This window comes from Eriocheir sinensis, chromosome 45 (genome assembly GCF_024679095.1).
Source record: "Eriocheir sinensis breed Jianghai 21 chromosome 45, ASM2467909v1, whole genome shotgun sequence".
In the NCBI taxonomy this organism is placed as follows: domain Eukaryota; kingdom Metazoa; phylum Arthropoda; class Malacostraca; order Decapoda; family Varunidae; genus Eriocheir; species Eriocheir sinensis.
In genome coordinates, this window is record NC_066553.1 from 830 (window position 1) to 14651 (window position 13822).

Consider the following 13822-nt stretch of genomic DNA (forward strand, 5'->3'; position numbering starts at 1 on the left):
GAGGAAGGAGGAGGAAGAAGAGAGGAGGAGGGAAGAGGGAGGAAGGAGGGAAAGGGTGGGTAGATATAGGAAGGGTAGAGAGATAGGGAGGGAGGAGGAAGGTAGGGAAAGGAGGGTAGAGATATAGGAAGGGGTAGAGACATAGGGAGGGAGGGAGGAAGGGTAGGGAAAGGGAGGGTAGAGAGATAGGGAGGGAGGGAGAAAGGGTAGGGAAAGGGAGGGTAGATATAGGAAGAGGCAGAGAGATAGGGAGGGAGGGAGGAAGGGTAGGGAAAGGGAGGGTAGATATAGGAAGGGGTAGAGAGATAGGGAGGGAGGGAGGTAGGGAGTGGAGGAGGAGGAGGAGGAGGGGGGGAAGGAGGAAGTCATTACTAGTCTGTAAATAAAGATAATGAACCTCGGGAAGTAATTATGTCCGTAATACGCGAGTGTGTGAGGGACTTTAGGGATTTAGTGTTCGTTGTGTTGATGCTAGAAGTGGTGGTATTTTTACGCTCTGCCTGTGAATGGGGGAAGCTTTCTTGATGGGGTCTGGTGCTCGACCCTAGCCCACTATGGCGCAGGCAAGTGTTTATAGTGGCGCCATCCTGCTTGACTCATGCTGCCCCCCGGAGCTCATCTCTAATTTTTTTTTGGTGAGAATTTAGAGTCCGGGTTGATAGCTGGTCTTCAGGGCCTGTGGGTAGTCTTAGGTTCTCGGCGGTGACTGAAAAATTGATAACTCGTAGCGGAGGACGCAGATTTCGTAGTAATATTAGTAAAAGTAGTAGTAATTGTAGTAGTAGAAATAGTAGTAGTAATAGCAGCAGTAGTAGTAGTAGTAGTAGGAGGAGGAAGAGGAGGAGGAGTAATAATAGTAGTAGTAGTAGTAGTAGGAGTAGTAGTAGTAGTAGTAGTAGTAGTAGTAGTAGTAGTAGTAGTAGTAGTAGTAGTAGTAGTAGTAGTAGTAGTAGGAGGAGGAGGAGGAGGAGGAGTAATAGTAGTAGTAGTAGTAGTAGTAGTAGTAGTAGTAGTAGTAGTAGTAGTAGTAGTAGTAGTAGTAGTAGTAGTAGTAGTAGTAGTGACCCCAACAATGCAGAACCGTCACTCACAATACACGTCACGCCTCTCCTCACGGGGAATGACGTAAGACTGACCATCAGGCCCACATGTGTCGTTCTAATCTTCACAGTTTTCGTAGTGTAGTGGTTATCACGTGCGCCTCACACGCGCAAGGTCCCCGGTTCGATCCCGGGCGAAAACATTGTATATTTTTTATCCACCTGAGATGAATGGGGAAAGAGTTAAGATGTTGTGTTGTCACGCGGGATTGTGTTCATAGGAGTTTGTGAGAGTTGTAAGGTATAGTTATTTTCTTAAGAGCCGGGATGAGTCTGGGTTTTAGAAGTGATGTTACGAGATTGCTCTTGTCTTATCAGAGAGAGAGAGAGAGAATAGAATAGAAGAGAAGAGAAGAGAAGAGAAGAGAATAAAAGAGAAAAGGAGAGGCGAGTAGAGCAAAGAAGAGGAGAGGGAGGAAAAGAAAAAAGAAGTGAAAGGAAGGAGAGAGAGAGAGAGTGGCATCCCCCACACACACACACAGCCTCACCATCAAGCAGGAGGAAGAAAATAGCAACACGGGAATAAGCAAAAAGATGAAGGAAGCAAGATTAATGGACTCGATTTCCTCCGCTTCTCCTCCTCCTCCTCCTCCTCCTCCTCCTCCTCCTCCTCCTCCTCCTCCTCCTCCCTTAGTTCGTGTTTGCTTCCAGTCCTTCTTCTTCCTTGCTCTGTATTTTTGTTTCGTTTTTTCCTTTATGCAATTTTATCACTTTCGTTTTTTATTATTTTTATTTCCTTTCCTTTTTTTCACACACACACACACACACACACACACACACACACACACACACACACACACACACACACACACACACACACACACAGGATAAAAAGGTGAAATAAAAAGCCGAATCCTTGCTGGACAAACGCGCCTCGGTAACACCAACTCCCCGACACAATCTCACTCACCACCTGGCGGACCGCGGGCAGATCCATCTACCTGTTCTGGCCTCTCTCCCACGCACCCCCCCCCCCACCCCCCGGCCCTCCGCTCCTCCCTCTCCCTTCCCTTACACCCACGTCTTTCCTCTCTATCCCTCTCTCCTTTTCTTTCCTGCTTTCCTTCCTCTCGTTACGCTAGTGAGGAAGGAAGGAAAGAAGGAAGGATGGAAGGAAGGAACGAACACAGAAACGAAGATAGAAAGAAAGTCAGGTATGGAAGGAAGAAAGGAAGGAAGGAACGAAGAAAGGAACGAAGAAAGAAAAGAAAGAAAGGAAGAGAGAAAGACAGAAAGGAATGGAAGGAAAGTTACGGGAAGGGAAGGGAAATGAAGAGAAAGGAAAGGAAGAAAAAGGAGAGGAAGAGAAAGGAAAGAAAAGAAAAGAAAAGGAAAGTGTAGGTGCAAATCAGACTCTGTTATTGAGTGAAAGACTACACTTTATGGTTAACTGTTGATGAGGAAAATTAAAATGCAGTAGAGTGTGTGTGTGTGTGTGTGTGTGTGTGTGTGTGTGTGTGTGTGTGAGAGAGAGAGAGAGAGAGAGAGAGAGAGAGAGAGAGAGAGAGAGAGAGAGAGAGAGGAGAGAGAGAGAGAGAGCGAGAGAGAGAGACTCGTAATATAAAAAAAATACCTTTTCTTTTTCTTTCTTCTTTTTTATCGATGTGTGAGACGAGACAGGAGCAGACTTGTCCTTGCACCGGTCACGTCCCAGTCTCGTGATCCCAGAAGAGCCCCAGCCTCCTCCCTTCCTCCCTCCCTTACCTGCCTCCCTCCCCCAGCCTCTCCCTCCCCTCGTGTACTCTAAGGTAAGGTAATGTTAAGACACAATACAGCAGGGTTGGGGTGAAGTCAACAAAGGTACCTTCATCCTTTTGAGGCTATATATGTATACTGTTATATGTATGTGTATATCTCAAATGTATCAAATGAAATCAAATCCCTCCCCAGCCTCTCTCTTCCCTCCCCAGCCTTCCTGCCTCCCCTACCCAGCCTAATCGCCTTCAGCTCACACCTCCAGCCTCCTGTTGTTCGTCCTCGTCTGTGTCCGGCAATCCGCGACTCCTATTCACCGCCAGCCAATAATCGTGTTTTTGTATACTGTCTTATATTAGCGTTTGGTACTATGAAGGACGTTCTGTAGTGTTTAATCAAGACACTCTATACATAGCCGTGTAAGAAATCGTTTTATGTATGGACAGGTTTCCGGCTTGAGCCCCAGCCAGCGCGATGTCTCAAGAAAAGGTGAACGTAATTCCTCCAAGGCTCATGGTGCCGCCGACACCCAGACAGTAACCCGACAACGATCCGCCCACCCGACAACTGTTCACGCCGAAACACCGGCTTCCCGTCAGCCCGGCAGCGAGTCGGTCACGTCGTGGCCGCGTGACAGTAAAGTGACACTCGCGCCCGTGTTCACCTGAGCCTCCCTGGGGAGCGGCCACCTGTTGCCCGCCGAGGCCGCGCACGCCCCACGGATTAAGAGGAAATTGACTTGTATATTGTATTCATAGCGGGACTGAGCCGCTGCTTCTGCCGCTGCCGCCTGACTCCCCTGGACTCGCTGGCTGCCTGGCTGACGGCGGACGGCTGACGGCGGCGGAGGAGGCAGCACACAGGGACGATGCAATACTGCCAGTTGTTGTTGAAGAGCCCACAGCAAACGTGATCACAGTGCACGCGCCGTATTAACGCTGCAGTTAATACGGAGAGCCATGTTCTTAAACACCGGTCCCCAAACACACACATTTACAGGGTTTTCGTAGGAGCTTTAGGTATTTCCAGAGGCACTCTTATGACCCTGGTGGTAGTCTGATCCTTCTTCTGTACCGTGAACGTGAAAAAAACACTCATAATGACCCGATTAATCTCCTTCTCGGCCTTTGGTAATAGTTGACGTTGGAAGCGTCTGAGAATACCGACCTAACTGTGGCTTGGTAGTCATTGTGTGCCAGTTTTACAGTCCACTTCAGCAAGTTTGTGAGCTCCCCAACCAAACACGAAATACTACGAAAATTCCTCTCTTTCGGCCACCTCTTTTGACTAGTTTTTGTTTGAGCAGCGAGGAGCAGGCTTTTTCATTATTGTTTCCTTTTTTCTGCCCTTGAGCTGTCTCCTTTATTGTAAAAAAAAAAAAGTGTTTGGCATTGATACCAAAAGGAGGAAATTATAGGAAACCACGCAGGAAATCTCTCTTGTATCTGATATTGAGTAGACATAACGGATCATTGTAGAGAATATAGCTTGGTTTGGGCGCTTACAAGGGCTGGGTTGGACTGTCGAACTGGCCTTGTATCATTAGTAGTAGTAGTAGTAGTAGTAGTAGTAGTAGTAGTAGTAGTAGTAATAGTAGTAGTAGTAGTAGTAGTAGTAGTAGTAGTAGTAGTAGTAGTAGTAGTAGTAATAGTAGTAGTAGTAGTAGTAGTAGTAGTAGTAGTAGAAGGGGTGGGTTAAGCCTTTCTAGCACCGGATAATACTGTGTTGTAGATGCAAGTTGACACACACACACACACACACACACACACACACACACACACACGTACACGCACACGCCAAAAGAGCTATCGCACATACGCGTAGCACTCTGGAAGTCATTTGTATGTAAGGAAAAATGTTCCGCTGGACGCCGTGACTGAGAGAGGAAAAAACACAACAAAAAAAACATATCAAAAAGCCGAAGCCAAACACACACACACACACACACACACACACACACACACACACACACACACACACACACCTTCGTCTAATTAAATTTACGAGTCACGAGCGACGAGTATTTCTTTTTTTTTATTTCACTATTCATTTCTATTTTTTTTTTTTTTTTTTTTTTTTGTTGTTGTTGTTGAGTGCTGGGAAATAAAAGAAAAAAAAGGAGAGTGAGTGAAGCTTTTGTTTGTGTGCATGAATGTGTGTGTGTGTGTGTGTGTGTGTGTGTGTGTGTGAGAGAGAGAGAGAGAGAGAGAGAGGGGGGGTCTAAAATATCCAATACCGATTTATTTTTATACATACATAACGAATCTCTCTCTCTCTCTCTCAGTTTTCGTATTTTTTTATAGTCGGAATGGAAAAGTCTTACGCCGGCCGCCGCTCGCCAGGAAGTCTCGATCAGAAGGCAGGCATAAGGATTTAGTTGTCAGAAAAGATTTAGATCCCAATAAATGTAGAGTCAGACGCTAATTAGATCCTCCAGAAATCATTTTAGCTGTTTGCTTTATCTTTTTTGTTTTTTTATTTAGGGAAGGTAGATGTTTTCGTGGTTTTAGTGAATATGTGATGTTTTGTTTTTGTTTTAGGAAGTACATATGTTTTCGTGTTTCCTTCCTCAATCAGAATGTCCTGTTGGGGTCATGAAGCATCGAAGCAAGCAGGCCGTGGTGAGTCGAGTCTTCGGTGACGTCACGGCCGGGAAGGCTGGCTCAGTGGTCTCAGGGAGGTGGGAGGGAACGGCCACGCCCGTCTGTTACGCTCCCGTGTCCGTCATTACCGCTGCTCCTGCTTGATTTACACTGAAGGTGAGACTCGTAGCATTTAAATCATCGCTTAATCCTTAATCGCTGAAGAAATAGAAATAGTGGCTGACTGACTGACTAACAAGTGTCCTGACCAACGTGCCAGATTGTCGTACTCAGTCTCTTATATTTACCAACTTCCGACCCCAAAACTGTTTCCTGGGCCCCAATAACTAGATTCATTTATATTTATCGTTAAAACAGTTGATTCCTGATGTTTCTTGGCAATAGTTCGTAGTCAGAAACCGGTAAGTACTATGCTCTGAGTACGACAATCTGGTAACGTTGGTCCTGATTAATGTCCATATTTTCAAACCTATTGGGCTCCCATTACGACCATTTTCCAAGGCCACAGAGAAGATTAACCGGGTTTTCAGGGGTGACTTTACCGTTCAGGGTCCAGAAATCGTGGTGTCGTGAGTGTTGTGTTTGCTGGGTGAGTTTCTAAAGCGGACTTGTTATATAATAGGGCCAGTTCGACAGTACATCACAGTCATTATAAGCGCCCAAACCAAACGATATTCTCCTCAGTGATCCGTAATTTCCACTCAATACCAGGTACTAATAAAGAGATTTCCTGGTGTGTGGATTCCTAAAATTTCCTCCTTTCTGTATCAACGCCAAACAAGGAATTTTCGTCGTATATTGTGTTTGGTTGGGGAGCTCACAAACTTCCTGTATTGGACTGTAAAACTGGTCCATATAGTCCAGTGACCACGTGCTTAACTTACCACCATTTTGAAACAAGCGATTGAGTAGTGTTGCCAGCAGAGTATCGGCGTCTTCACAGCACACATCGCTAGCCATTTTACATTAACTGATTTCCGTTGTTTTGTGGAAGTGTATTGATGTAGCGAACTTGTTGCGTTGGTCATCGTTTAAGGTTGACAGCGTTGTGTGAAAATGGGGTTAGAGTCAACTACACTGCGCGAACGTCATCCCTCAACAACGACTGGACGGTAGATACGTGTGTTAACCGTCGGAGGCTGTGATATACTACGCGAGATGGCTTTTTTTATAGTGACGATGGCGCCTTGTAGTGTGTAGCTCGCCATACAGTACTGTGCGGTGCTTGGTGTTAGTACCCACCAGCACGGACGAAATTGGCCAGTGATAGGGATTGACGAGCTTGTTCAGAAGGTGTTTAGCGCTGACTTCGACCCTTTCTCATTCCTCCCTCCTTCCCGTCCTCACCTCCCTCCCTTCCCCCTGCCCTCACCTCCCTCCCTCCTATCCTCACCCCTCTCCTTCCTTTCCTCAGCCCTCTCCCTCTCCCACCTCTCTTTCCTTATCCTCCCTCTCCCTTCCTCCCTCCTTTTTTATCCTCCCCCTCCCTCCATCCCTGCCTCCCTCCCTCTCTCCCCGCCGGGTATGTTTATGAACTGCCGCTAAAAGAGATTAAAGTAAAAATTTCGTCGGTGCTGCTAACCAAGTGAGGCGCCGAGATGAGGGAAGATTGGAGGCTGCCGGGAGAGCTTGGAGGCTGCCGGGAGAGCTTGGAGGCTGCCGGGGAGAGCTAGCACCGATGATGACACTGGTGGTGATGCTGTTTCTTCGTCCTTCGTCTGTCCCTTCGTCGTCCTTCGTTCTTAGAAAATATTGGAGTCTGCCAGGGAGAGCTTGCACCCAATGATAACCCTGATGCTACCACCGCTGTTGCTTCCTCCTCGTCTTTCATCCTGTTCCTTCTCCTCCGCACTGTTCCTTTCCCGTCCTTCGTAATGAGGAAAGATTGCAGGCTGCCGAGGAGAGCTTGCACCCACTTATAACCCTGATGCTACTGCCGCTGTTGCCTCCTCCTCGCCCTCTTTTCCCGGGCACTGATCCATCGCCGGCGTGAAATTCGATAAAGTTACACCAAAATGAAGTTACCCCCGCGAGGCTGCCACTCTGGGGAGACACGGGGCGCGGCGTCGAAAGCGTGTTTTGGGAGCAACTTTTCTCGTCCCTTTGTCGCGGAGGAGAGTTTCAAGAGGTAGAGTCCACGGCGCTACCATGACTGTTTGTATTTGTGTGTTGGTATTTGTCCCTTGAGGCGACCTGGTGACGATTGACGCAGAAGAAATAGTTTTAACTCATCTCCACTCCTCCGTTACTCATCTCCACTCAGTTACAGATCTCCGTTACTCATCTCCATTCCTCCGTCACTCAGCTCCTCTCCTCCCCCGCGTTGCTCCTCGCCGGCCGTCAATCCCTCGCTATATCGGGAGATTTTGTCTAATAGGGGGCAGCGATACCCTCGGGACGGACCCATTAGACGCCGGGCTCGTGCGAAGCTTGAAGCGAAAGCCGCGTTCATCCGAGGCATTGCTTGTCCTTAGCGCAATTACCAGAACACTTGTTAGTAATGCATGATAATCTGGGGGCCCGGGGGTCATTAACATTATCATAAACATCGCTTATAAATCAGATGGACGCATGAAATTCATATTTGTTTGTGTTTACTGAGGCAGAGAGAGAGACTGACTGACTGACTCACTCACTCACTCACTCACTCGTATGGGTTTGGGGCATTTCCAGGGGTAGTTCTATGATCCTGGCGGTAGCTCGACGATGCTCTTATACCAAGAACATGAAAAAACACTTATTACAACGCGATTGATCTCCGTTTTGTCCTCTGAAAGGAATTTATGTAAGGGACGAAAGCTTCTCATAATGCCGACCGTAGTATTAGCCTGGTGACCTCGTATATAGCGTCCTTCCCCTTGCCCCGCCCCTATCGCCCCATCCCCCTTCGCCCCGTTGCCTTGCCCCGTCTTCCCTCGCCCCGTCCCCGCCAGCCTCCCAACCCTCGCGGGGAAAAGGCCGCCGGGGAACAAACTTTCATGAACTTGATAGAAATTTTAGGGCCAACTCAGGACCTGCTGTTGCGGGTCGAAGTTTGGGGATCAGTCAACGGCGGAGGAGGAGGTGGACTTGAGGCGACTTGGCAGGACCTCAAGTTACTGTGTTAGGGAAATTAAGTGATAAAGGAACGGAAATAAGTGATGGAAAAATGGAGATAAGTAACGAAGGAAAGGAGATGAGTAACGGAGGATAGGAGATGAGTAACGAAGGAAAGATGAGTCATGGAGGAAAGGAGATGAGTAACGGAGGAGAGGAGATGAGTAATGGAGGAGAGGAGATGAGTTGTAATGGAGGATAGGAGATGAGTAACGGAGGAAAGGAGATGAGTAACGGAGGATAGGAGATGAGTAACGAAGGAAAGATGAGTCATGGAGGAAAGGAGATGAGTAACGGAGGAAAGGAGATGAGTAACGGAGGAAAGGAGATGAGTAACGGAGGAAAGGAGATGAGTAACTGAGGAAAGGAGATGAGTAACGGAGGATAGGAGATGAGTAACGAAGGAAAGATGAGTCACGGAGGAGAGGAGATTAGTAACGGAGGAAAGGAGATGAGTAACGGAGGAAAGGAGATGAGTAACGGAGGAGAGGAGATGAGTCATGGAGGAAAGGAGATGAGTAATGGAGGAAAGGAGATGAGTAACGGAGAAGAGAAGTCACTACACCAAGTATTCAAAACGTTGTCTATTTGTTTGTCTCACCCTAAAGCTCCTCCCTGACCCTATTAAATGCGATCCGATCCCTCTCTCCTTCCCTCCACCCTCGCAAACAAGATCCCTATTCGTGGGGTGAAGACGATCAACGCACATCTTATCCACGCAGACACCCTATTCAATTCAGTTTTATGCGATCTGATCCTTCTCTTGTTCCACTCGACCCACAAGCAAATTAGACAAGAGGATCCTGTTCAACGTACATCGTATTCATAAAGGCAATCCGATCCTTCTCTGCTCACCTAAGAAGACAATCCTACTCATTGCTGATCCTATTTAATTTAACATCCTATTCATGCAGGCCAGGCGATCCTATTCAATGCTATCCAATCCCTTCCTGTTCACCACGACCCACGAAAACAAAATGATCCTATTCCAAGCACGTCCCAGTGATGCAGATAAGACCCGATCCTATTCAATGCGATCCGCTCCTCCTCTGCTTGCCATGACCCTCACAGACAAGGTCCTATACCTCTCACATCCCATTCAGTGCGATCCGATCCTCCTCCTGGCATACAAGACGCCGGCCGCAATTACTTAACCAAAGCTGATGAGGGTGAGTGCGGAGGCAGATGATGGAGGATTCGAACCCTTTTAATGAGATGCTGAAGAAGTCTTGCCCATTCATTTGGTTTCTGGAGCAGTGAATGAATGGAGGAGTGAATGGAGAGAGAGAGAGAGAGAGAGAGAGAGAGAGAGAGAGAGAGAGAGAGAGCATTGATATGGCTGGCAGCAGAATACGAAGATCAAATAACAAAAAGTTTCCCAGGAGATATTTTATTTATTTCTCAACCACCTCCTCCTCCTCCTCCTCCTCCTCCTCTTTCTCCTCCTCCTTAGCCTTTGTTCTCTTCTCATTCTCTCATTCATTCCTTTTCTTTCCTCTTCCATGTCTATTCCATTTTCACTCTTCCTCTTCATCTTCCTCCTTTTCAGCTGTTTTTCTTCTCCTCCTCCTCCTCCTCATCTTCCTCATCATCTTCCTCCTTTTCAGCTGTTATTCTTCTCCTCCTCCTCCTTCTCATCTTCCTCCTTTTCAGCTGTTACTCTTCTCATTCCATCATGCATCCCTTTTCTTCCCTCCTTCACCTCAGTTCCTTCTTTGCTTATCCTCTTCCTCCTTATTTTCCCCCTTTCAGTTCTCTTTTCCTCCTCCTCCTCCTTCCAGTCACCTCTTCTTCCTTCGCCCGCTCACCACACACACACCTCACTCATTCTCTTCATTCCCTTTACTCACGAAGGTTATGGTTGTATCTGATTCTCATACATTATAACATCTACTGACTTTTGTTGTGTTGCAGGAGAGGAGAGAACGAGAGACAGACTAAACAGAAGACGGGGAGCTGAGATTGATGTCCACTACACTGCCATCACCTGCGTGCTATACAGCGAAGGGTGAGTAACTATTATCCTACAAACACATAGAAATAAACACTCAATAGCTTACATGCGGAAGAGTTTTGATGTTAAGAGTAAATGAATTTCAAATGCGTAGACAGGAGATAATATTCACGTATAAAATGTAATGTTCGTATATTTGTATAGAATGTTCTCGTATGAAGTCGTTACATTCTCGTATCCGTGCTTACCGTCTACCGTTGATGAGGTCTCAGGCCCCGGTCCTTATGTTCTACCTCTCTCTTTTCCTGCTCATGTAACCGTTTTATCATTGTTTTACTGATTCATTTCCCATTTTCATTTTTCTCCTATTCCTTCTATTGCCTCCCTCTCTCTCCTTTCCTTCCCTCCCTCATCATGCTCCTCACCTTCCAGTATTTTTTCCCTATCGGTTGTATTCTTTGTCCCTCTCCCTTTCCTATTGCTTCCTCCCTCCCTATTGAATTTTTGTATTTATTCCTTTACTAATTTCTACTACTTCACGGCTTCCAGCAATATATATATATATTGGAAGGTGAGGTGCATTATGAAGGAGGGAGGAAGGAAAGGAAAGGACTATATATATATATATATATATATATATATATATATATATATATATATATATATATATATATATATATATATATATATATATATATATATATCAGTAATAGATAATAACTAGAGCAAAATAACTATCAACAGAAATTAAAAGTCCAATAAGTTCATAATTCCTAAAAGTGTCTCCGGAGAAAGACTGCAAGCATTGGGCCTTGAAAGACACGAAGTGAGCGTCCCTTGAATTGACCTTATTTGAAGCCTCCCAGACACAGAGAACACACACAACATAGGAAACGGTTCTAGCGTTAATACATAAGCCCTGTTAACTATTTAATCTTCCCCTTTCCCGGACAGACGAGCGGCCCTTAAGTGTGTCGGATAGGCAGGCTGCTTAACCACTCTGCAAGACATCCCTCCACCCTGGCAAGAGATTTTGAGCTGGACACATGCCCCTCCTCCCTGGCGAGAGCAGCGGCGGGGGACGACCAGGCACCACATCTGGAAGAAGAAAAATTAATACCACTCCCACTAAAGCATATAATGAAACCAGATTGGCGATGTCATTTATGCATTGCCTCCTGCTGGTCCTTTCCTCCCTGCCGCTTTGCCACACAATCCCAACACCTGTCTCCTCCTCTCATATGTTTGCTATAGCTAACATATCAGAGGAAGAGACAGGTGTTGGGGCTGCGTGGGGAGGGAAGGACCCGAAGGAGTCAACACAGAATTGATCTTGCCAATCTGGTTTCACTGTGATACAGGAGTCGCTTGTATATTCTAATATATTTCTGTAATGCAAGAAATGCTGCTTAATAAAGGCACTGGTGTGGACACTCCTCTGGTTTGATTTTGTGAAAAATCCTTCAACCTAATCCACGGAGCCTCTTTAAGGTATCTTTGACTTAGTACAGTTTTTAGGCCCATTTTTGACCTATTAATGCATAATTCGTGCAGTATTCGTGCCCATTCTGCATAACTTTAACCGTAAACAAGAAAATATTTGCATTTCTTTACATAGCTCACACGTGACATGATGAGAAAATTTTGTTTATACCATTGGAATGTACAACCATAACACTATTTTCAAAACACTGTAGGAAAAAATGATTATTTTTTTTTCTTTTTACGTCGCGGCCTATTGCGCCGGTAGGCTTCTTCCCGGTGGGGCCAGATGGTCGGTTTATATCATGGCACAAATTTGGCCCGTTGCTTCTACACAGTAAAGCCACAAATTTGGCCCGTCGCTGGTACCGGGTTAACATAATAGAAATACTGGGTCAAGATACACACAAGCACACACCTTTCCCCTTCCATCTCAGTGTTACATTGGACTGGGCAGGCCGTACAGAGCCCCAGGGGTGGTACAGGTTGCTGGAGACTGTTGGTGATAAGATGTGCCTCTGGAGTGGGGGAAGGTCCTGCTGAGCTGCCAGAGTGTGCTGGAAGACTTGGAAGGTGATGCCCAGCCCAAGGGAGTCACTAGCCAGCAGGTCTTGTCATGTTGGTCTGTGGATATGAAGCTTGGTTAGGGAGGCTTAGAGGATGCTGTGGAAAGGGATGTGGTTGTGAAGCTTGATTAGGGAGGCTTAGAGGATGATATGGCGGTGGCTGAGTGGTTAGCGTGCAGGCCTAGCAATAACGCGCCATGGACAACGTCGGTTCAAATCCCCACGCTACCACCTGGGATTTTTCAGTCACCGCCGAGTGGCCTACGACTACCCACATGCTGTCCAGAAGACCACCCATCAACCCAGACTCTAGAGGAAACCGTCCGATGAATCAAGAATGAGTTCTGGGGGGCAGCATGAGCCAAGCATAACTGGCGCCACTATAAAAACTGCCTGCGCCATGACGGGCTTGGGCCGACTACCAGGCCCCTGAAGAAAGCCAACCGGTGCTACAGGCTTAGATGTAAAAAAAAAGGGGGAGGGGGGGAGACGTAGAGGATGCTGTGGATAGAGCTGTGGATGTGAAGCTTAGTTACGGAGGCTGTGAGGAGGATGTGGATATATATATATATATATATATATATATATATATATATATATATATATATATATATATATATATATATATATGTGTGTGTGTGTGTAAATAAATTATGCTGCCTAGTTTATTGTTATTGTTGTAGAATGATAAAATGTGTTTGTTTATAAGATTATCAGACTAAAGGACAACGTACATTCCTACTGGAGAGGTAATTCAAAATAATGTAATATCCAATAGCCTAATCTCGCTCGTGCCGACATCATCAAAAGTAGCTTTATGCATAGTTCATTCTTTTACAGACTAACCATTACTAACAAGCATATAAGGTTTCGAATGATGAAGTTTAATTATTGAGGATGTTTACCTATAAAAAATATACCGTAATAATTATTATAAACGCACAGTGATGGAACAAAATAAAGGGTGTGTGAAAAGCCGCCTGGGTGGCTCGTGGCACTCTACTAGCCAAGCCACCCGGGCGGCTCCGGCACTATAAGGGTTAAGAAACATGACCTACCGGGTTAAACCCAAGTGAAATCATATTTAATTTAATGTCACCAAGACTTTGCTTTTCTACTTCAGTGAATGTTAAGTTGAGAGAGAGAGAGAGAGAGAGAGAGAGAGAGAGAGAGAGAGAGAGAGAGAGAGAGAGAGAGAGAGGAGGAAGATCAGAAGGGAGAGGGAAAGGAGGAAGAGGAAGAAGAATGAGTAGAGGGAAAAGAAGAGAGAGAGAGAGAGAGAGAGAGAGAGAGAGAGAGAGAGGGGAGGCGGAGGAGAGGAGGAAT

The 13822-nt window shown here is 46.1% G+C and overlaps 1 protein-coding gene, 1 long non-coding RNA gene and 1 other non-coding gene across 4 annotated transcripts in view; 2 read left to right on the top strand and 1 right to left on the bottom strand.

Annotated features, from left to right (window-relative positions):
* The first annotated feature begins 1170 nt into the window (after positions 1–1170).
* On the top strand, positions 1171–1243 carry Trnav-cac (transfer RNA valine (anticodon CAC)). The gene has a single exon. It is a non-coding gene; the product is annotated as a tRNA-Val (tRNA).
* A 4155-nt stretch (positions 1244–5398) lies between these two features.
* Positions 5399–11881, top strand: LOC126980829 (uncharacterized). The gene is made up of 3 exons (XR_007733616.1): positions 5399–5554; positions 10409–10502; positions 11403–11881. It is a non-coding gene; the product is annotated as an uncharacterized LOC126980829 (long non-coding RNA).
* LOC126980828 (general transcription factor IIH subunit 3-like) overlaps positions 11366–13822 on the bottom strand; it is a 31942-nt gene continuing 29485 nt past the window's right edge. For both annotated transcript variants that reach the window (XM_050831107.1, XM_050831106.1), the window contains 2 exons: positions 12349–12554; positions 11366–11546 (listed from right to left, as the gene is read on the bottom strand). The gene's annotated coding sequence lies outside the window, so the exon portion shown is untranslated. The remainder of the gene's footprint in view (positions 11547–12348; positions 12555–13822) is intronic.